At 32.4% G+C, this 23,474-nt stretch overlaps 1 protein-coding gene and 1 long non-coding RNA gene across 10 annotated transcripts in view; both read right to left on the minus strand.

Annotated features, from left to right (window-relative positions):
* Positions 1-23,474, minus strand: part of LOC134711167 (uncharacterized) — a 431,307-nt gene that overhangs the window by 349,702 nt on the left and 58,131 nt on the right. The gene's annotated exons all lie outside the window — the stretch shown is intronic.
* LOC134711179 (uncharacterized) lies at positions 532-16,670 on the minus strand. Its single transcript, XR_010106141.1, has 4 exons — positions 16,214-16,670; positions 8,468-8,668; positions 7,517-7,699; positions 532-6,456 (listed from the first exon to the last, which is right to left on the minus strand). It is a non-coding gene; the product is annotated as an uncharacterized LOC134711179 (long non-coding RNA).

Below are 23,474 nucleotides of genomic sequence, written 5' to 3' on the forward strand. Positions count from 1 at the left end.
ATAATCATCTGAAAAACACTAACATAAACCCTCGCACACAAGAGACAACAATTTTTTGGGGTGCTTATGAGTGAAATATTGTTGAAATACTATTTTGTTCTTCTGTAGGGTGTTAATGTGTATGAATTAACCATTTGGCATACATGTACATGTATAATGTCCCATATACAGTTGAGGAAAATATATCCTCTCCATTTATCATTGCAATAAAATGATGTAAATTTCACTTGTATTTTTTAATGATTAAGTATATTTTTTTTACCCGTTTTCCCTGCATTTTTTGCCATTTTTGGGGATATATATTTTTCTGTGTAGGAAGGGGCCTTTGCACTAATTAGGGATCATTCAAGGACACAGCAGCCATAGTGATTACAGGAGTCAAATTTGGTTAAATTATGTCCTAATGTACCACAATAACATTTAATGGTATTTCACTCTTCTACATTTTATTTCCATCAATGACAAACTTAGAAACATGAACTACTGCAACTTTTCAAAGGTTATTTTGGCCAGATCAACAAAAGACAGTGCAGCAATTGATTTTTTTAATAATTATGATAATTCCAAAACTACATCAAATTTTGTAAAAGCAAAGTATATAAATAGTATATCAATTCAGCAGAGACATGAAAACTACAACATTTTTATGACAAAATACAGAAATCTACAGATACCATCATATGACATATTCAAAAACCAGCTCCCTAAACTTCAAAATTATGTAACAAACAGCAAATATTTTGTGCATAATGGCAAAGCTGGTGAAAAAATGAGGTTCACTGATAACTTCTCTCTATTCAATTGGCTTAAACTTCCAGAAAATGAAAAGCAAAGCCACAAATTGCAAGATTGTTCCACCTGTTTGACCACCCATGGCAGCATATCATCTCTGCACAAGTCATATTCTCATGCTTCATCATTAGTACAGCCATGTAAAGACCTTGTAAACAACATCAATGAGATTATTGTGTCACCGTCTTCATCAATTGGAAAAAAAACAGTTCAAAATGTTATTAAAGTTTTAGAACCAATTATTGAAACCCAATATAACATTAATTTTAAGAAAACGTTGGCAGATGTTATGAACATGACACCTAGAAAATCAGCTGTTGAAAAAAACAACAAAATTATGACATCGATTCGAGAGACAACACAACAAATAGCGGAATCAATGACTGAAAATGATGGTGATGTTCAAAATTTGCTTGCCAGTGGGAAGTCTTTTCTACAGTATGAAAGGGAGCGACTTCAAACCTGTTATGTTACAACCGACCAAGCTGAAAGACAAGCTGATGACCTACAGACCAAACTTGCCTCAGGTAAAAAGCCAAAGACACACATAGGCAAGTACACCAACTATAATTTTAATCGACAAGAATTTCTTGAGGAAGTAAAAAATTGTAAATCTACCATCATGAATTGGACCCGAATGGCTATCAAGTACAACGTCACGTTAAATGGAAAGCTTGCTGGCAATGGGGGGCAAATCCTTAAGCAATTTGCACGGGACAACGATATTGACGTCAACCAATTTAATCCACATTTAAGGATAAGTGGAAGGGACCATCTTCAAAGAATTAGGAGGTCAAAAAAGCGAGTCTTCAGGGGAAAACTTGCTATTCCAAATAAAAGAACAGCTAAACAACTGAAATCTATTATTCAGCACAAATTGGAATCAAAAATTTACGACATTGGCCTAAAAATTGCCCCTAAGGAAATCCGAAAGAACACCATTGATTCTTCAGGTAATATTCAAGAAACATCAATTCAAGTATATGGCCGGAAAATTCCCCTTAAAGATATAATACTGAAAGAAATTCAAAGGCTTACAAAATCTGGCGTCTTAATATCCAAGAGTGACGAGCACTACAAATCATTATCAAAGGAGGCCGTCAATAATAGGTTTAAACAAATTTCATCAACAAAGTCCACTGAAACAGACAACACTACAGATATTAACCAATTAATGACCATGGAGAGACAGATTCACCTTAAACTATGGCATGACCATTCAGATATCCTGAACCATACATATATAAGCTTCATGGTCAGCTTTCTCTATGACCATGCAAACTTCCTGACCAATGAAGAATTTAAGGAAACCTATCCGAAGAAGAAGCCTGTAGATGTTCAAGCTATTGTAGAGAGACCAAACCTGTACATTTTTGGACAATCAGGTATTGGCTACTAATGCACTTGTTAACAAAAAAAGGCTTTATTTTGCAGTAAAATACAATAACCCTTTATAGATATTTCATGATCTTGAAAATAAATAATACTGTATAATTTCATAGACATTCTACAAAGGTTAAAAATCTATAATGTCAAAAAGTTTAATCTAAATCAGTCTGAAACAGCTATCAACTGTAAAGCATCAACCTCTCAGTAAAATACAAATTTTAAAACAATAATTCCATGTTTGGTTCCGACAATGCAATCTCTTTATCATTAAATACATGAAATAAGAGTGCACTCACTGAAATCTCTCGCTTACTTTATCAACCATTGATTTATGCTGATCATGATAGTCCTTTATTTAAATTCAAAAGCTTTACTACAAGAATTACATAAACTTAATATGATCCTAGGACAAGGTGCATGAGATCAACCAAACAAGAAATACATTTGCACCTTACAATCATTCAGAACACCAAATATATAGTCAACCTATTTTGATAATCACCAACATGACCAATGAACCATGAAAATAAGGTAAAGGTCAGATGAACCAGACAATGCCAGACAGTCATGTACACCTTACAATCAGTCTGTACATTAAATATAGTTGTCCTACAAATTATAGAAACAATCTCATCCATGAAAACTCAACATTGACCAAATGCAATGAACCCTTAATTCTACGTGAAGGTCAGGTGATACCTGCCAGACATATACACATTAAAATCATTCCATACAACAAATATAGTTGACCTATTGCTTATAGTTTATATAATATATATATATATAATTAAGAACAATAGATTACATGTACAATGTAAATCGAAAAAAATCACACTGAGCAATGAACCATGAATATGAGGTCAAGGTCAAATTAATCCTGCAAGTCTGACATGTGCATCCTAAAATATTTCCATACACCAAATATAGTTCACCAATTGCATATATATACAAGAAGTATTAGAGAAAAAGACCATAATTCAAAAACTTTAATTTAACCACTGAAACATACAAATGAGGTCAACTTGTACTATCATTTACCATGTCCAATGGACTGTGAAATTGGGTAAAAAATCTAATTTGGCATTAAAATTAAAAAGATCATACCATAGGATGTGTACTAAGTTTCAATTTGATTGGACTTCAACTTCATCAAAAACTATCATGACCTAAAAGTTAAACCTGAAACTAAAACTTCCATTTTCCATCTTCAGTGGACCGTGAAATTGGGGTCAAAAAGTCTAATTTAGCTTTAAAATTAGAAAGATCATATTATAAGGAACATGTGAACTAAGTTTCAAGTTGATTGGACAGAAGCTTCATCAAAAACTTCCTTGAGCAAAAAATTTAACACTACGCGGGACAGACAAACGAATGAACGAACAAACGGACGCACAGACTAGAAAATATAATGCTGGTATAAAAACTGTCTGGTCAACATGAGGTCAAGGTCCTTGCAAGTTACACACATACTAAGTATAGTAATCCTATTGCTCATAAAGAAATAAGATTACAGGGAACTTTCATCACTTGATATAAACATTTCAAAAAACAAAATCTGCCACTTGAATATATACATGTATACGTAGCATTGTTTGGTCTAATTTTCTGTTGCAGGTTGGACAAAATGATATTATATACATGTACATCAACATGATTAAAAAATATATGAAGATATTAACAATAATTACATGAATTATAACAAAAGCCGTATGCAACATTATAACAAAAGTTCAACAAAAGGTGTAAGCAACATTTTAACATAAGTTCACACACTGAAATATCTGACGATGTTTCAAAGCTTCTACTATATTATTTTTCGTTACGGTTTCAAAATAACCAAACTTTCAAAAAATGTTGTAGACTTTGGTATATATACATGTATATTTGTAATTAATGATATAAAAAGCAGAAATAAATGAAGGGTCTTTTTTTGTATAAAGTAACACTTTTGGTCAGAAGAACTTAAATGTATAAATGAGGTCATGATCAAATAACTGAAACCAATCCAATAGTCATGTACATCTTTAAATCTCTCCATACATGTATACCAAATAATTTAAACTTTTTGCTAACAGCATTAAGAGATTTAAACATAATCACAATAAATCAACATTACCAGTGAAGTACATGCTTATAGCAGCCACTGACTTCTAAATATCCCTCAATTTGCTGACCAAACTCAAATCAATGTGCTGGTAATATGAACAACTACATGTATGAGGGGGGATAGAACCTTTATTGGGACTCCGGGATTGGGTGTTTTCGGGATCCCGGAATCCTTTTTTTGAATTTCAGGACCTCAGGAATTTGGGATTTTTAAGTCCGGGAATTCGTGTTTTTAAGCTCGGCATTTCTGGATCAGGACCCCTCCTACCCTCCCTCAACTATGGTTTTTTTTTGGACATTTTTTTAGCACATACATGTACATGTACCTAAAATCCTTCAGGAAGTGTTTTCATAAATTAAAATTTTAACAATGTTTAAAGACTAGTACAAAATGAATCTCAAGTTCTAGTTTACAAACATCATGTATACATGTATTTGTACCTACTCCATTTATTACATACATATTTTGAACAAGCACTGTTAAAGTCTATAAAATTTTGGTTAGACATGTTGAAGTTTTGCAAGTTTTATGTTGACTTACATGACATGTCAAAATTTAACATGATGTATATGACTTAGTAATTTGAAAAATTTGAAAAATTGTAGTAACAGAATTTCTATACCATGTATACAAGTTGCGAAAAGAAAATGTTTGTAATTTTTTTTTTTTTTTGCAGGCTCTAAGGACACAGAACAAGTATCATATACACCGACCAGAACAGAAGATCTAGAGGAACTGAGGAACGGAGTAATATTTGATGGAATACCATACACTTTTCAATTAAGATTTTTCAGCGGAGATGGACCAGCACGACAATTTGAGGCTGGTCAGCAGAGAGGGGGAAATTATTCATGCTTATGCGGTGTACATAGTAAAAATCACATTAATTTGGAATGCTGTTTTAAGCAAACACCCTCTGATTTGGAAGACCGCAGGGCAGTATTTTTGAAAGGGGAAAGTCTGGTCAAAATAAAACAAGGAAATATCAACCCATTCCAAAATTTAAGTAAAGACGAATTAACTGAAGAACTCGAATGTAGAGGTATTGATACTTTTAGGCTTAAGACAAAAGCAAGTCTTCAGGAAGAAATGTCAGATTTGCTGCATGGAATATCTCGCCCACCTGCCCTCCTCCTACATTATCCAGAAAAATCCCTGACAGAGAGTAACGTCAGCTGTTACGAGGTACTCCCGTGCGAGCCACTACATGACATTTCAAATGTAGTCCAAAACATAATTCAAGAATTGCCACATCATGTTAAACTTAAGTCTACAAAACTGGATTTGGAAAAATTTTGTAACAACACCATCGGAGACAAAAACCAAATTAAAGGATCGGATGCGCGTCTTTATGCCATAAAACTTTCAAAGTTCATAGAAAATTTACAATTGGATGGAAAAATATCGTCAGATATTTCACAACTTATTAATTCTCTAGTAGAAATAATTAATATTGCTTACAGCTCTGTTGAAAGAAGAACTCCCAGACAAATTTTAAGGTTGTATAATCAAACTTTCCTGTTCGCTGTATTGTCTAAATCCATCATAGGAATTCCAGTAAAGATGACACAAAGAAAATTTTACGGCAGTCATTTCCATAGCTTGGTTGTGCATCTGCCGGAGATTTATAGAATTATCAATACAAAATCTATCCTTGCCGAGCAGGAAGAACGAACTTTTGGATCACTAAGACGTCTCGCGGAAGGTACAACTAATCGAAAACCTGGTTGGATTGTTGACAACACCATTTTAAGATTTAACTGCCAGCAAACTGACAACCGTATCTGCTCCTTCTCAAAACAGAACTCTGTGATAAGCCAACAATCAAAATTACTTTCAAAGCGGGAAAACACTATCTTTCCTAAAGAGATTTTTGGAATCAAGTCGTCTCTTTTCCAGTCACACCTTGAGCGCATTGCTGATTATTTGATTCCAGGATATAACATATGGTGGCACTACAATGGCACTGAATTAGTCTTTCACGACTCTGTGGATGAGCCTGAAGTCCGAATGCAAGGTCCTGATACTGCAAACTTCAGATCAACATCTTTGAAGAAAGAACGAGCTATCATTGATGACATTTGGCAAACCAGTGTGGACAAGGCTGCATCATCTGAACTTGTCCTTCCATTATTGCATGTCAAAACAAGGGAAGATGGAAAATTGATCTACAAAAGAACAAATCTGAAGTCAGGTATGTTATACAATACATATATACATGTATGTTGTAATTTGAATGAAATGAATGATACATATATATATATATATGCATGTCAATCTGACTTTAAGGACTTCCCTTCTCAGTTTCAAAAGAATTAGCTTTTCAAAACACTAGTATTTATTGATAGGTGATCATTAGTAAAGGAATCAAAAGAGCAAGAAAATATCTATGTGCTTGTTTTCGAGATATTAGCCATGGAAATTTTGGTGGGAGTTTTAACAAACAAAATTTTGAAAATGGAGGCAAATAAATTTCTTAAAATACAATACTAGATCAAGAAAATGAAACCAATATGTAAAACATTCATGCTTTTGTTTTTAAATGTTTACGGATGTTTTTTTTTTTTTTAAATACATTTGAATTTTTTGTTTTTCAGTCATGAAACATGCAACCAGTCCTACAAATAGCATCAGTGATCAGGATGAAACAAATGATAATATTGAGGAAACAACTGAGAAAGAGACAAATCAAGGTAAACTCGTATTGAGCATTGGTATTAACAATTAAGGAAATTCCAAAAGACAAGAATTATAAATAATTAATACTATTTTTTTAATTATGCACACCATAAAACATTAATTTATGAGGTTCTCATTCATACTGAATTAATACTATATACGTTTATTAAAATTTACATCAGTTATTCTTTGATTTTTTTTTCACTCTACCATGATAGTTTTAAGTGAACTTGCACTATTAAATCCCATTAATGTTGGTTATTCCAGATGACAACTCTGAGTCCACAGAAGATTACATCTCGAACATTCCGATTGTGCAAGGTAAGGTAAATTGTATGGCAAATAAAGTAAAATATTTGTGAAAAATGTGAAATTTCATTTTGTTGTATTTTAATATTATTTTTATTATTTATTTGCCAAATGTACAGGTTATTTTCTGTCCATGAAGTTTTTCTTGGTATATCTAACCACATAAATGTAATATAAGTTTGTAACATTAATAGATAACAAATTCAGGTATAAAAAGTATCTTAGTACTTATACACGAACCTTTAATATCTTATTCACTTTTCAATTATTGGTTAACTAGTGAATACTTTTTATGAGAAATCTGTACTTCTTACAATCTCATGGTAGGTGTACATGTCCCATACATTTTTTAATAAATAAACATCTCATGTTCTCGTAACAGAACCACCAGAAGTACCAGCAATAGACCAAGAGAGAAAACACCTGGAAGACAAGGAAAACAAGGAAAAGTACAAATCATACATTAAAGGTAATTCTAATATAAAATGCTTCTTTCGGTTATGTCAAAAATGATTAATGCAAACTATTTATTAAAATGTTTTAGCAGGGAGTAACATAAAAATTAACTGACATTATTCAGATGATCATGGTTTTTTTTTTCAGTTTCAAGATGGACTGTACAACCTACATGTAGCAAAATTGATGTCCATGAGAGTCTGTTCAGCAAACCAAACAAATTACCAGGTATTTACACAATCTTTTGACTTCAGATTCTCATTCTCAATATTGGTGGAATTTAAAGAGGCAACGTTTTTTCTTCTTTTTGTGGTTATTTTGCTGTTCACAACTCCTTTTCGATTTCAGCTAACAGTGAAAAGAAACCACTCACATGCAAGAGGAAACTATTCGCGTCTGAAGTTTCCAAACCAGAAATTGGTGAGTATTAAAATGATAAGTATATATACTATTACAAGTTTAATAGAGCATATAAATATGTGAAATGAAATTTCAGAAATGTCATAAATCAAATGTTTAAATGAAGTTTTTAAAGATTATTTTTATTACAGTTTTAAATAAATCACTGTTATGACTGTATGCAGTATCAGATATTTTTGGAACAAAAATGAAGTTTTCAATGTAGCTATTTAAAAAAAGTAATTTTAAGTTTGAAGGAATTGAAGAAAAAAATAATCTAAAAATCCAGCGAGAGCAAACGATGGTGAAAACTCTTTTAATATACTAAATACATACTTGTTTTGTGCTTCAGCATCATGTAGAAAGAAAACAACACTAGACATGGTTGTCCAGCTACTTGGCCCATCATCAGATGTGGATGACTGTCTTAAGTACAGGGAATTGAAGCAAAAACACCCTGGTCATAAGTCCTTTATATCAGCTTTTGATCAATCTTTCTCTAAGCTACAGATTGAGGTCAGCAAGAGATATTTTGCCCTGAAAGAAGAGATTACAAAAGTTGATGAAAAGGAGAACAGTGAGAATCTGTTAGCCGACAAGGAGATTGCTCAAAAGCTGCTTGATCACTGGGGAGTGTACTACTTTTAATGTCCAGTGCACTATATAATGATTCTTAAATTTAAATGTTAGGAATATACATAAAATAATTTTACCCAATTTCATACATGGTTCCTACTAAAGACACCTACATAGGGAAGACATTGATTTAAGCTATATAAAGTAACATAAATAAGGAGATGTGGAATGATTGTCAATTATACAGTTTTCTTAAATTGACCAACATGACCAAAAGGAATGTAAGAAGCTATGGTCAGTGTTCAGCAGAAGATATTTGAGAAAAAAAACAAATTGTTTTAAATCTGACGCAAAATACACCTTTTCACTAGTTATTTCTTCATTCATCCTATGTAAATGCATATTTAGTTAAGTAATTTATGTATCATACATGTCATATATATAAGTAATTTATGTATCATTCATGTCATATATAGGAAAAAGTGGTATGAGTGGAAATGAGACAACTCTCCATCAAAGTCAAAATTTATAACTGTTAACCATTATAGGTGAAATAACGGTCTTCAACAAGGAGCCTTGGATCACAACAAACAGCAAGCTATACAGCATTAAACTGATGCTTCAGAAAGGGCCCCAAAAATGACTAGTGTAACACCATGGCAGGTGTTGGCAAATATAACATGCATCTTAGGACTAGATCATGTTATGTAAATAATACATGAATATGAACCCTGCTTCATGTGCTTTGTATCAACAACCGTTTCATTAGTGTACATTAACTAGTGAATATATTATATATTGTATAACAAGCACTTTTATATGTTAAATGGTGCACTGGACATGTTTATATAAGTGTGCACCCTTAGTGACTTGGATCACAAGGCTATTTTCAGAGGCAAAATTCATAAAAGTGGGAAAGGGGCAGGTTGTTAAGAGGGGTACCCTGGTAACACTTTTAAACAAGTGATAACTACAAACTACCGCGACCATGATGACTGAATATGAGTGTTAAATACTCAGAAAAATTCCTGATGTATAAGGGCTGGAATATTTGACTTACTAAAATTTTAAACAGTATGCAATATGAGACAAAAATTAAGGAAATGTGATATAATTGCAAATGACACAATTATTCTTCATAGACAAACAGATTAGAATGTAATATTATATAAATAAAATCATGATAACAATATACATTATAAGGAAATGTGATATGACTGCAAATGACACAATTTTAGATTATGTTTTAAAGGGGGGAGGGCTTCAACAATGAGCAAAACCAATACTATGAAGCAAGGTACAATGAAACCTGGCATGAAAAAAATATGACAGACAGCGACCCATGTAAACAACAGGCAATTGCAAAAAGACAAACAAATGGGAGGTCAGAAATGTTTTAATTGCAGCGTTAAAATCACAATTTAACCTTCAACAGGACCACCTACTATAACCTTGTTTATACAAAATTCATTTTCAATGCCTGCCCCTGTTTTTTTTAAATAGATCTTGTGGTTAATATGAAAGGATTTATGAAGGGGGCCTCTTCAAAAGACCAAGACATGGCTGATGCTGTACAATACTGTATTCATCTTTAGTATAAACTGTTTAAAATTTAAATACATGTATGTATACACATTTTATATTAAGTCCATATCAGTAAATCTGCAGAAAATCTAGAATGTCATATTGAGACTCGTTGGTGAAAAAAAAGTACAAAAATGTACTTCAGTCAAATAAATGTCAGATTTTAAAATAGTTTCATACAATTTTAAGTTACATTCAATCATATACAATTTTCAAATAGATTATGACAATGGTACCAGTAAATTTGAGTTTTGTTCAATAATTATAGCATGATTAGGATAGGGGCGGCAGGACCTTTTTCGGGATGTCGAATGATGTATTTTTACACTCTGGATTTCAGGATTGACCCTTTTTCGAGGATCTGTGAATTCTCTTTTAAAAGTTCGGGATGTTGGGATTTATTTGTTTAAATTTAGGACCTCTGTTTTTAAGCCCAGTATTTCGTGATCAGGACATCACCAAGCCCCCTCCCTTCGAAGCTTTGTCCTGAATTCTTTTTTTCGAAACAGTGAATACAGCATCAGCCTTATTACCTGTACTTAAGTAACTGCTGGCCATGAGTACAACCAGAGATTTATACCAAGCTTCCAATAACATCAGGATGATACCACTGTCAGGATACAACAGAAATTTACTTACTATGACCGAAAAGTATACTGGATATGACAATGATTTACTCGATAATCCCAGGGGTGTGGAAATTTAATGTTCAACCATGATGTAGGACAAGTTATAAAGACAACATCTGAATTTAAGAGTCCTTCCTTCAACTATCTGAGATGACTAGTATACTATTATTCATGTACCATCGGTCAGTGTGGGATTCCGCGCTATACCATTCATACTTAAAATAATAGGACAAGGTCATTGATAGGGTTCTGAAAGAATTTAGGGTCAGTGTGGGTTTTTCTACGCTATACCCTTATTTTTAATTCTTTGCTCAGAATGAAATGTTGGAAGAGACACACAAATTGTGAAATACCAAGACCACCATGCATGTATCTAGAATTTGGAAGCAGACTTTTATACAGACTTGCTAGATAAAAGCATAGGCAGGCTGGACGCTGCATTGGCCTTTCAGTAACAGACACCCCTGGGATATATGACAACATAATTTACCGGATATGACATAGCAATTCACTGGATTTGACAACAATTAATGGATATGACTTGACTTAATAATGTCACTTTGACATGCAATGAAATTATTATTATTTTCCTTTCTAAATAACGGTAATGTTAATATCTGCAATTTTTCAGTATTTAGGTGATGGTTAAAATATCTGGTCATCTAAAATGTGTATACAGTCAGGGATACTACTTGTACAAGTGTATTTTATTTACTTGAAGAAGTAAAAATAAATATACACATATAAGTAAATGTGTACGCTACTTATACAAGTGAATTTTATTTACTTGTATAGGTAAAAAAAAAATTTGGCTGAGTTATGTCCCTTAGACATTCAGATTTTTTTACTTCTAGAAGTAAAAAAGTCATCCTATCTTCTTTTATTGAAATCTTTGGATTTCTTTGCTGTAATTGAATTTTAAATTATCTGCTCTTTGCAGATGTCTTTACTAATCATTTCAGTGCAATTTCATGGAGAATGAAAATCTCATTTGTCTGTTATCTTCAGAACACTGCTCATTTACAAGCCCCCAAGGAGCAATTTTTGAAGGCCTTGCGCAAATCCTTAAGATCTTTGCGCAATCAGTTTTTTTGTTGAACTAATGAGATGAAACATTGAACTTTAATTAAAAAATTTGAGCAAACCTGGGAAAAATCATTAAAGGCATGATTTTACATCTCAAAACTTGGGGATTTTTGTTGGATTGTAAGAAAAATTTACTTATACAAGTAAATTTTTGAGAAAATGAAGGGGAGATTATTTAAACATTATTTATTTACTTATATATGTATATTTTTTTTTACTTCTTCAAGTAAATAAAATACACTTGTACAAGTAGTACCCCTGACTGGTATAAGAAACAGTATCATGGTAGATTGGCCATAGGGTTGGTCATTTGATTTATTATGATGTGTACCATTTTGAACATAATTATGACAAGTGTTTTAGCTTCTCGCCTAGGATTTTATACATTTTCTGCTAAGATTCTTGCTTTTTTATAACTAATTTTGATTTTTATAATAAGTTTAAACATGTTTAAGTTTGTACACTGTGGTGTCTGTGTGCATTAAATATTTCTTCTTTCAAAGAGTACAGTTTAAAAAATAATCTAATATAAACATGATAAATAAAGATTGAAAAATTTAAAAAACAAGTGAAGTACCAAAAATAGCAAAAAGGGCCAACAGTAAAATCCTAATGACTGGCATAACAAAAATATCCTGAATTTTTATTGGAATTTGAATTCAAATTTTGTTTTGTTACAAAGAAGGTGTAAAAAAAAAGTGGTTTCAAAGAAGAAGTATAATAAACAAAGTGGTTTTTGGCATATTTAAGGGTTTTATTGCTGTGTAAAAATCTCCATGCTTCATATTATGCCTATTTTGTATTGCATTATTTCATCAGTCCAAGTCAAGCACCTTCTGGAAATTACGATATTAAATGAAACTGAATTTTTCATCTTCTTGCACAATTTTGGACAAAAGTCATTTATAAATAGAGTAAATGCCAATAAGTCATTCTTTTTTAATTTTAACTGGTCAATATCAATTATGTCTGGCACTGCATGTAACAATATTTCTTTAAATAATGGCAAGCATTTAATTTGTTAAAACCATAAAAATAAAAAGTAATTGAAATCAATAGTTTCTCAAGACTAAAAATAAAGGTGGGCAGCATCAACTTGACAAGTTTTGTAATCATTTTGTTATAATATAAATTACAATTAATTCATAAATAGAAATTTAACTAATTTGGACACAGCAATTTTGTAAAAGTAAACCTATAAAAAATGTTCCCCTTGGACTGAAATTTGCAATGTGGTGGTGGGTGGGGAATGCAGCCAAGATATGTACAATCTTGCCAGTCACAAGCCTGGAATGAAGGTAACTTCAATCAATGGAAGTGACCTTCTGAATGCAGAGTGAACCACCATAAGAAGGAATAAACTAGTTTAGTGTGATTTTTCAGAAAATAAATTTGTACAAATTAACAAAATGCACTTCATGTTGCAATGAGAACTATCAATATAGATTTACTATAGATTGAGTTTAATATTTGTCCGATATCAATTTATGAACCAAATAATGGGAAAATTAAAACATTTCAATGAACAATTGACATTTTCTTAATTTTAATGAAACAGGGGCCCCATATTCTTAATTATTGATGTATGTTAACTTATAAGTGTTATTGATTCATTTAAAGTTTTGTCTTTACCATGTTGACCATTGATGATATGACCTGATACATGCAGAGGCGGATTTAGGGGGGGGGGGCCTTTTTGGGAAAAAATTGGTTGCTTATAGAGGGAATCACTGAAGGGTGACTGGAGCAGGCCCCCTCTTAGGTCAGTCAGTGGGCCCCCACTTATGAAAATTTCTGGATCTGCCACTGACATGTTCATGTTCAGCATCTCATAATAGATTAAAGCTGATAAGACTTGGTGCAGAAACATATGTTAAGGGATTGACATGTACACAACCCTCCCCTTGTTTTGCCTTTTTAGAACATATTATTTTATACTACTTAGGATGCAAAATTTTGTATGTACAATGAATCAAATAAGGAAAAGATAATTTGGTCAAAATATGAGTTTAACTGCCTAAATAAGGATCTGATGGGGGTCTCATTGGGGGGTTCTGATCCCAGATCCCTCAAACTGTTTTGACACATTCCTGTATCCTGCTTACACTATGTAATGATGTACGTAAGCAATTATAATTCATTTATAAATTCACGGCACAATAAATTGACTTTCACATGCATATATGTCACGCTTCAACAAAAAATTGGCAATCCATCGTCACGTTTAGACCCCAATGAGACCCACTCTTATCTTTGTGACAAAATTAATGTTCTGCATTTCTAGTACAATGTATATTAAATTTGTTTTTGTGTCAATTGAAAATAAAGCAATTTTTCGAATAGTCAATTCTAATCCTTATTTAGATACAAAAGACACTTATAATGTATCAGATGTAAAAATGTTTAGCAAGGAGATCTATTTTCATATAGTTCAACTTACAATATTCAACCAAGTTTATATGCTGTAAGGTAAAATAATGATCCATTACGTATAAACTGACAAATTTTGTACTGCATGGAATTCTGATGTTATCATGTGACAGCACATTTATGATGGTGCGTGTAATAATGAAATCAGACCCGGATTAACAAGACAGTCTCGGAACTTTACTACAACTATATATTAGACTACATGTACATGTAAATATATATACATATATCTAGCTCGTTCAAACACTTATGTCCTACCAGTAAGTAATTTTAGTAAAAATTCAGATTCCCTGTATTTTATCAGTATGTGCAATAATTTCCTATCTTACATGTTTTACTTAGCTACACGTACTTTGATGGATTGTAGCAGTAAGCTCCCTTCCTTATTTACAGAACAGATAATACATTTTATCATAGAAAAAAAGGTTGCAATTACACTGTATGAAAAAATAAGAAAATGATGTATGACCACCAATAAGACAAATAGGCCAGTTCCTGGATAAGGTTTTCAGATGATTCTGTCATGCAACCTCTATCACCACTTGACAAAAATGTATGCATAGAAATTAAACACAGGTTGAGCAAACGGGTGAAAAGGTTTCATTTTATACTGCACAAAATATTTGGTAAATTAAAATCTGAAAGGATGGTCACCCTCCCTCAGTTAAATGGCAATCACTATAGTGTAATTGCGAAATATTAATTAAATCTATACTACCCTACAGAATGATGATTATGAAAGTGCTGGAATCTTTCAATAGAGCAGGGATAAATGATGTCATATATATAGGAGTGTGATGACAATCTTTTCCAGTGAAAGACACGATTCCAGATATTACCTACAATAAGAAACACCCATCATTGCCCAGAAGACCACAACAATACTAAATTGATGGGCAGTGCCCCAGAGATTCTGTTATGCCACCCTTGGAGTGGTTTATTTAAGCGGTAATGATTATTTACAGAAAGACTTTTGGCGGAGAAAACTGATGTACATGTACAAGTAACTGTAATTGGAACTATAAAGACCTTAGTGCTAATACATTTTTGAAAGTTTTCAAAACCTATTTAGTCTGGACAGTTAGCCACTAGTCCCATGCCGTAGACTATAGTAATATTTCATTCGGACCAGTAAATATTTTAATTAATACCTTTGCTCAGACACACAACAAAAATGCATGTGGGAATACTGCATGGTCTTCTTACTTCTTACTAATCGGACAAGTTTTTAGTGCACTGCAGGGGAACATTTGATAACCGTGTACATAGCAGACTATATGGAAATGGAAGTTATTTACTGGTTAGAAAACTTGTTAAAAAATGAAAAGTATACATGCATTGCTTTTCAGTCAACAATACATCATGTACATGTTCAAGTCATGTGGATATATATATCACATATCGTTTTCTGTCAAAGTACTAGTTTTCTGTCAATAGGGAGGGGTTTCTATTCACACTCGTACGCAATTTGGTGATTTTCCATTGACAAAAACAAGCGCACGTTTTCTAAACATCACATAACACTGCATGGTATCATCGCCTTCGCCATCGAAGTCTGGGACTATAAATGTACGTCACAAGGGGTCTCTCAAATACTTCCCGGTGAATAATAATACTTATTCAAATAGAATCAATCATATCATTCTAAAGGACAGTTGTCGACGGATGATTAATCTGGCGACAGCATGGCAATTCACACGTGGTTGCTCGTTAAAATTGACATTCTGCGACTAATTATAAGTAAATACGAGTATTTATCGCTTGAATTACAACTTACCTAATGACAACAATCAGTCTTGCTATCCTTCATGACTTGTCTGCCAAATAAACTACAAAACTGCAGCAAATTTCACGTTTAAACACGAAAATTCCTTTCTGTTGAAAACCCAGACAGGTGCTCGATTCATTCATACTGCAAGCTTCTTTACGACCCCGATAAAATTTGATTGGTCGTTTGATCAAAATAGGCGGGGCCTAAACCGCGATAAAAAAACAGCTAAATTTAATAAACTTTACGTAAATCTTTGAATTTGAGATTAAAAATCAGTCACTATTATATACTTGCATCATATTTTAATAGTTTTATTAACAATTAAACGTCTGAATGAGTGGTACTAACAAATGTAACGTTGCGACGCCGAGATTTATCTGATGACGTCATGAATAATAATGAGGAAAATAGAGTTATCTGCGCTTGGTAAAAAATACGGGAAAATAATAGAAAAAATGCCTTAACCTACCTGCGAGGTCGTACCGTAACGTTACCTCTTATTGCTAACATCTACTTAATATGAACTTTGGTGGAAAGTTGTCTAATTGACAATCATACAACATCGCCTTATATTTATAATCTTAGGAAATGTATAGGAAATAGTAAGGAAATTGGAAATATATATGCACGCCATTTAATAAAATTCATGCTAGTGCTTTATTACAGAAAATAACATGCAAAACATTAAACTTTTGAAGTTGTAAATTGTGTTAAAGCTTGCGGAAGAATATCTCAAAAACGTTTTACGACACTCCCGGTAAGGACCGGTAACTCTGTATTGTTTTGCGGGAAAATATGAATGGCTTCTCATATCTAATCTTTCAGAAAAATCGATTTCTTACAAAAGAGTGTCCACCATGCACTTACACTGCACTATTAAAAGCATAGTAGAATATATTGATATACAAATGGATGAAATATAAAAAAAGAAGATGTGCATGGTATGATTGCCAATGAGACAACTATCCACAAAAGACCAAAATGACACAAACATTAACAACTATAGGTCACCGTAAGGCCTTCAACAATGAGCAAAGCCCATACCGCGTAGTCAGCTATAAAAGGCCCCGATAAGACAATGTAAAACAATTCAAACGAGAAAACTAACGGCCTTATTTATGTTTAAAAAATGAACGAAAAACAAATTTGTAACACTTGAACAAACGACAACCACTGAATTACAGGCTCCTGACTTGGGACAGGCATATACATAAATAATGTGGAAATTATATATACAGCCCTTGGATGGTGTAAACTTTCCAAAAAATTGTATAGTGTACTGGTGTAATGGTGTAAGGTGTATGGTGCTGTGGTGTATGGTGTAAGGGGAATGGTGTAATGGTGTTTGAGGAATGGTGTGATTGTGTATCGTGCGATCGGGAATTGTGTGAGTGATGGTGTACGACATCTCATTGGTTGAAACGAATTTCTTTTTATTTTATTTTTTCGAATTGTAAACATAAACAATAATAATAATCTTAATATTTGAAATTTAATTGCATTATGGGAAATTTCGGATCGTGTAGATAGATGATAGGGAATGGTGCATGGTGTAATGTGTAAGGTGTATGGTGCAAAGGTGTAACGTGTATGGTGTAATGGTACAAGGTGTATGGTGTATGGTGTAATGCTGTATGGTGTATAGTGTATGGTGTTAGTGGGAAGTTTACACCATCCAAGGACTGTACATGTAACTGTTATATTAATAATAAAATAACAACAAACCAGTGCATACTCTGTGACGTTTATTATATTAGTATAATAGTCCCAGGTATACTGATTTGTATCTAAACAATATCATAGTTATTACGGTGCGGTTGAATTTCCTGTCATTTATTCATCATCCGAGCAAGAACTTGTCTCAGAAAAAAATATACTCTGTACATTAAACTCAGTTTCAGGTATATCAAATGTACAGAGGTGTGATCTTTTTTTTTTACCAACCACAAGAACTTGAGTCATCCGATGTTCAGTACTTCATTACTTTCATTAAGTTGGAAGTTTTCAGTTCAAAATCGATTCATGAATTTTTTTGGTGAAAATAAGATTTTTGAAATATCAATTATCGCAACAACAGAAATCGCGTATTAGTCTTCAATAGTTTTAATAAGAACATAACACTTTGTAAATATAGGACCAATTGGCCTATTATTTTCCTTATTACAGTGTATCCAATTCAATGATATACATTGCCTTGTATTGTTTATTGTGTTCGTCCGGAACCATTCATGAACTATTTGCCACTGGAGTCCAATCAAATTGTTTCCTTTGTTGACTAGTATATATAAATCGATTGAAGCTTGTTTATATCAAGTGACTAATTACATTTAATATTTTTTTTTATAAACTGTAGTATCAAAGCTCCTCTATGCACACAAGACGTAATTTATTATTAATAATGGACTTCTTTCAGTAGTTATTTTATATCTATGTTAGTCTTTGGTATACCACTCTTACATGTCAGTCCTCTCCCACCATAACACCACTCGATTTTGGTTAATAAGTTGAAAAGTTAAATTTCGTTTATTGTTAGTGTAATGTATCAAGAAAACAAAGACGGGTTCAAACAGCAAGGTTTAGAAATCAAAGATAACTGTGCACCTTAAGATCAGCATGGGTTTATTAGTCGTCAATACGTGTACTTAAAGTCCAGTCTAAAAATAAGCATACTAGGTACTTTGATTCAAGGACGAAACCACGATGTCTAGTCTTACTAAAAAATATAATCAATATTCAAACTCTACTTATGAAGATTAGAACAGATTATACCCATGTCATATCTTTTACCACTTAATCATAAAAGAATCGAGTCTTGTCATTGCCAGTGGCGATCTATGATAGGGCGTGTGCAAGATTTTAACCCCCTCCTTTCATCGAAATAGACAGAAAATAGTATGGTTCTCACAGTTATATGTATCTAAAGGATAAAGTAGTCCTTCACCTAGCTCCTCTCGCCAGTATGAATTGCCTTTTTGGGATTTACACTCCCTTTTCACATTTCATGGATTCTCCCTGATTGTACTAACTATTGTACAGAAATGAGTTAAATCAGTCTAGAAAATACTTAAGGTGGTATGGGAGTCTAAATAGAAATGATAGAATTTGTTCGTTACTTTGCCAAAACTTAGTATCTATTGATACATATCGAAAAATATAATAAAAATGATAAGTCAACGCGCATTTTCTCAAGCTACAGGACGGGAAAAAATGACACATTTTGTATGGATTATACAGAAAAAAACACCATTTTGTGATTAGAAACTAAACAATAGAATTATTAAATACTTCAGGAAAATATAGTTTTCAGACACTGCTTTGAGAATATCAAAAGAAAAGATAGGGTCACCGTACTTTTTTCCGGCTAAAATACAAAATAGGAAAATTTCATGAATCCTTCAGAAAATGCTCTGTTTTAGAGATACCTCCCCCTAAAACGCCAATTAAAAAAACCTAAAAACAAGCCAAAATAGTTAACATTTGCAAAAATATTAATATTTATAAGTTCTATTTGAATGAGATATAACGAGTCCAGAACCAATCCTATATATACCAATACATATTCTTAGTATTTGACTTTATTTCATAATCTATTTTGTTGAATGAGATATAACGAGTCCAGAACCAATCCTATATATACCAATACATATTCTTAGTATTTGACTTTATTTCATAATCTATTTTGTTCAATTCAATATTTTATCATAAATATTTGTTGTTTTTTAAGGTGTTTCGGTTAAGGTTTAACTACCAAGGCTTTTCCTCATCAGGTATCCCAAGCCTCTAACTAATAAAATAATCAGTTTCAAAGTAAAGTTCAAAGCATCCATACGCATAAAATTTAAAAATTCTGCATACCGGGATACAATGCGTATGGATGCTTTGAACTTTACTTTGAAACTGATTATTTTATTAGTTAGAGGCTTGGGATACCTGATGAGGAAAAGCCTTGGTAGTTAAACCTTAACCGAAACACCTTAAAAAACAACAAATATTTATGATAAAATATTGAATTGAACAAAATAGATTATGAAATAAAGTCAAATACTAAGAATATGTATTGGTATATATAGGATTGGTTCTGGACTCGTTATATCTCATTCAAGTATCCCGGTATGCAGAATTTTTAAATTTTATGCGTATGGATGCTTTAAACTTTACTTTGAAACTGATTATTTTATTAGTTAGAGGCTTGGGATACCTGATGAGGAAAAGCCTTGGTAGTTAAACCTTAACCGAAACACCTTAAAAAACAACAAATATTTATGATAAAATATTGAATTGAACAAAATAGATTATGAAATAAAGTCAAATACTAAGAATATGTATTGGTATATATAGGATTGGTGCTGGACTCGTTATATCTCATTCAACAAAATAGATTATGAAATAAAGTCAAATACTAAAAATATGTATTGGTATATATAGGATTGGTTCTGGACTCGTTATATCTCATTCAATATTAATATTTATAAGTTCTATTCTTATAAATTGGCTCTTATAAATGAAAATTCACATTAAATATCTGAATTCCTGCATCAAATTTTGCTATCTTGATGGAAAATCTAGATCTTTGGTTCTCTGTTTTTTACAATCCAAGATGGAGGAAGACACTAATACCACCTTAAGACTAGATCATCTTTTATTTAAATTTTCTAAACTTGTAATTTTTTAAGAAAAATATGTATAAGGTTTTCAATCAAATTAGTATTATCACAACTGCATGTGACCATGATGACTTTGTGTACCTTTGAAAATATTACAATTACTGTTACACAGTAGCATATCAGATTCCTAACCATATATATATATCTATAGATGAAGGCTATTCATTGGGGAACCGTCGTGTAATGCATTAAATCTTTGCTCGCGTAATTAACATAATTTAAAGAAAGATGTGATATTGTAATCAATGAGTCAATTTTTCACAACAGACCAAGTGACACAAAAATTAACAACTTAAGGTCACCGTACGGCTTTCACTAATAAAAATATACCAAACTGCAAAATCAGTTACAAAGCCTCGAAATGATAGGTAAAACAATTCAAACAAGTTAACAAACAGCCTGACTTATGATTTAATTGGTGAACGACAAAAAATGAATTATACTTCATACGAAATTGCAATATTTTGATGGCTGATACGAGGGTGTTAATTTACTCTATCACATGGCCGAGAGAGTGACAATTTTTTTTAATGTTACCTTTTCGTCTAGAAAATAGATAGTTAAAGGACAATGGGTTGAATATACATCAAGTAGATAAAAACAAGGCTAAAGTTCCGCTACGTTTTGACTCAGATTTTATCATTTGACTGTCAATCCCCCCCCTCCCCCCCAAAAAAAACAAAAAAAAACAAGACCGTTCCTGTTTTTATGGTTTAACACTAGTAATTTTTAGGACACTTTGTAGCTTGTTGTCCGGTGTTAGCTAAGGCTCCGTGTTGAAGGTCGTACCTTGACCTATAATGGTTTACTTTTATAAATTGATACTTGGATAGAGAGTTGTCTCATTGGCACTAGCACATGCCACATCTTCCTATATATATATGTATACTATATAAATAGAAAAACTGATTACCAAAACAAGATGAATAAAAAATATCAAACAAGAATTACAAATACATCATTTAGTGAAATATTCCATGTGGAACACATAATAAAATTATTATTTAGCGAAACAATATTGGGAGGAACATATATTAATTTGCATATAGGAAAACACATCAACTTAACATTGAATACAATGTTTCTTTGAAGATTTTATATTAAATGGTTTTTAAGTAAAATGTGCCAATTTTTACCATTGAAGTGTTCTAGGGGAACATACAAATATTACACTAAGAACACATTTACATTGTACAAGTTACAGTTTGGTAAATAATTATCTAGGGAACCCACACACCTTTTAAAAGACACATATTTATGGTAAACACATACATGTATCACTTAAAAATGAAGCGATCCCACATAACCCGTTATTTCCTGAGAGACGGACAGAGGTAAAGGAACATGGGAAGGGAAGCGGGGGTTAGCGGGCGGGCAGTTGGGGTCAAGGGATATGGAACTGGATGAAGAGAAGAGGTAAAAGATGAGATATTAAGGTGAAAATGATTTGACGGATTTTCGTATAGGGGTTAAGAAAATTGAAGGTAGAAATCATCCCTCTTTTCTGTAACGCCAAACGTATCTTTTATAAATAATTTAACGACCGAAAATAGCAGATTTTATATAAACATGTACATACATGTATGTTATAAACATAAACATGTTTACCCCCGCACATTTTTGCGCCTGTCCCAAGTCAGCAGCCTCTGGCCTTTGTTAGTCTTGTATTATTTTTAATTTTAGTTTCTTGTGTACAATTTGGAGTTTAGTATGGCGTTCATTATCACTGAACTAGTATATATTTGTTTAATAGGGACCAGGACCAGGTACGGGAATTTCTCGCTACGTTGAAGACATGTTGGTGACCTTCTGCTGTTGTCTTTTCTATGGTCGGGTAGTTGTCTCTTTGACAAATTCCCCATTTCCTTTCTCAATTTTATGACTTCCTCAAGTTTTATAAACAAAATGGAAAACAATTTTCAGGCAAGTAACTTTTGTAGATTTGTAAATTAAAATTTTACTACAGTTTGGGGATTCCGGAGTGGAGGTGGGTGAGGTTCTAGGGGTTGAACCCCCCCTTTTTTTTAAAACTATTATTGCATTTGAATTGGGACATATGTTGGACCCCCCTTTTTTTAAATGGCTGGATCCGCCTCTCAAGTATACGTCATGTTAGGTTTCATTGCAAATTTATTGTGTAGCATTTTAAAACAACATATTTTGTACAACCTTGAAAATATATGTCAAAGTTCACCAATATTTACCGCAGATAGAAAAAGGCGCGTTGTTGAAACAATCAAATGTGATTATCAAACAAGATAGGAATGTTAAAGTTAGGCTTGTTGCTAATTAGAATAAACAGGCTGGGAGTTCCGATAATAAATCTCAGACAAACGCTCCAACTAGACTGTCAACAATTGCGATTTCCTGTCGAAATAATTATCCGCTATACTAAAGAAGAAATGCATGTGTTGGACGTTATAAAATGCGAGTTTCATTTTAGTATACTAGCTTTATACATTTTTTTCTATAACATTATTATATTACTACATATTACTTTTAACTTTATAACATTATTATATTACTACATATTACTTTCAACCCCATTGGGGTATAAATGTGCATTTATTCAATAAACATATTACTTTTAACTGATTCGCTGT

The sequence above is a fragment of the Mytilus trossulus genome, chromosome 3, assembly GCF_036588685.1.
Source record: "Mytilus trossulus isolate FHL-02 chromosome 3, PNRI_Mtr1.1.1.hap1, whole genome shotgun sequence".
NCBI lineage: Eukaryota > Metazoa > Mollusca > Bivalvia > Mytilida > Mytilidae > Mytilus > Mytilus trossulus.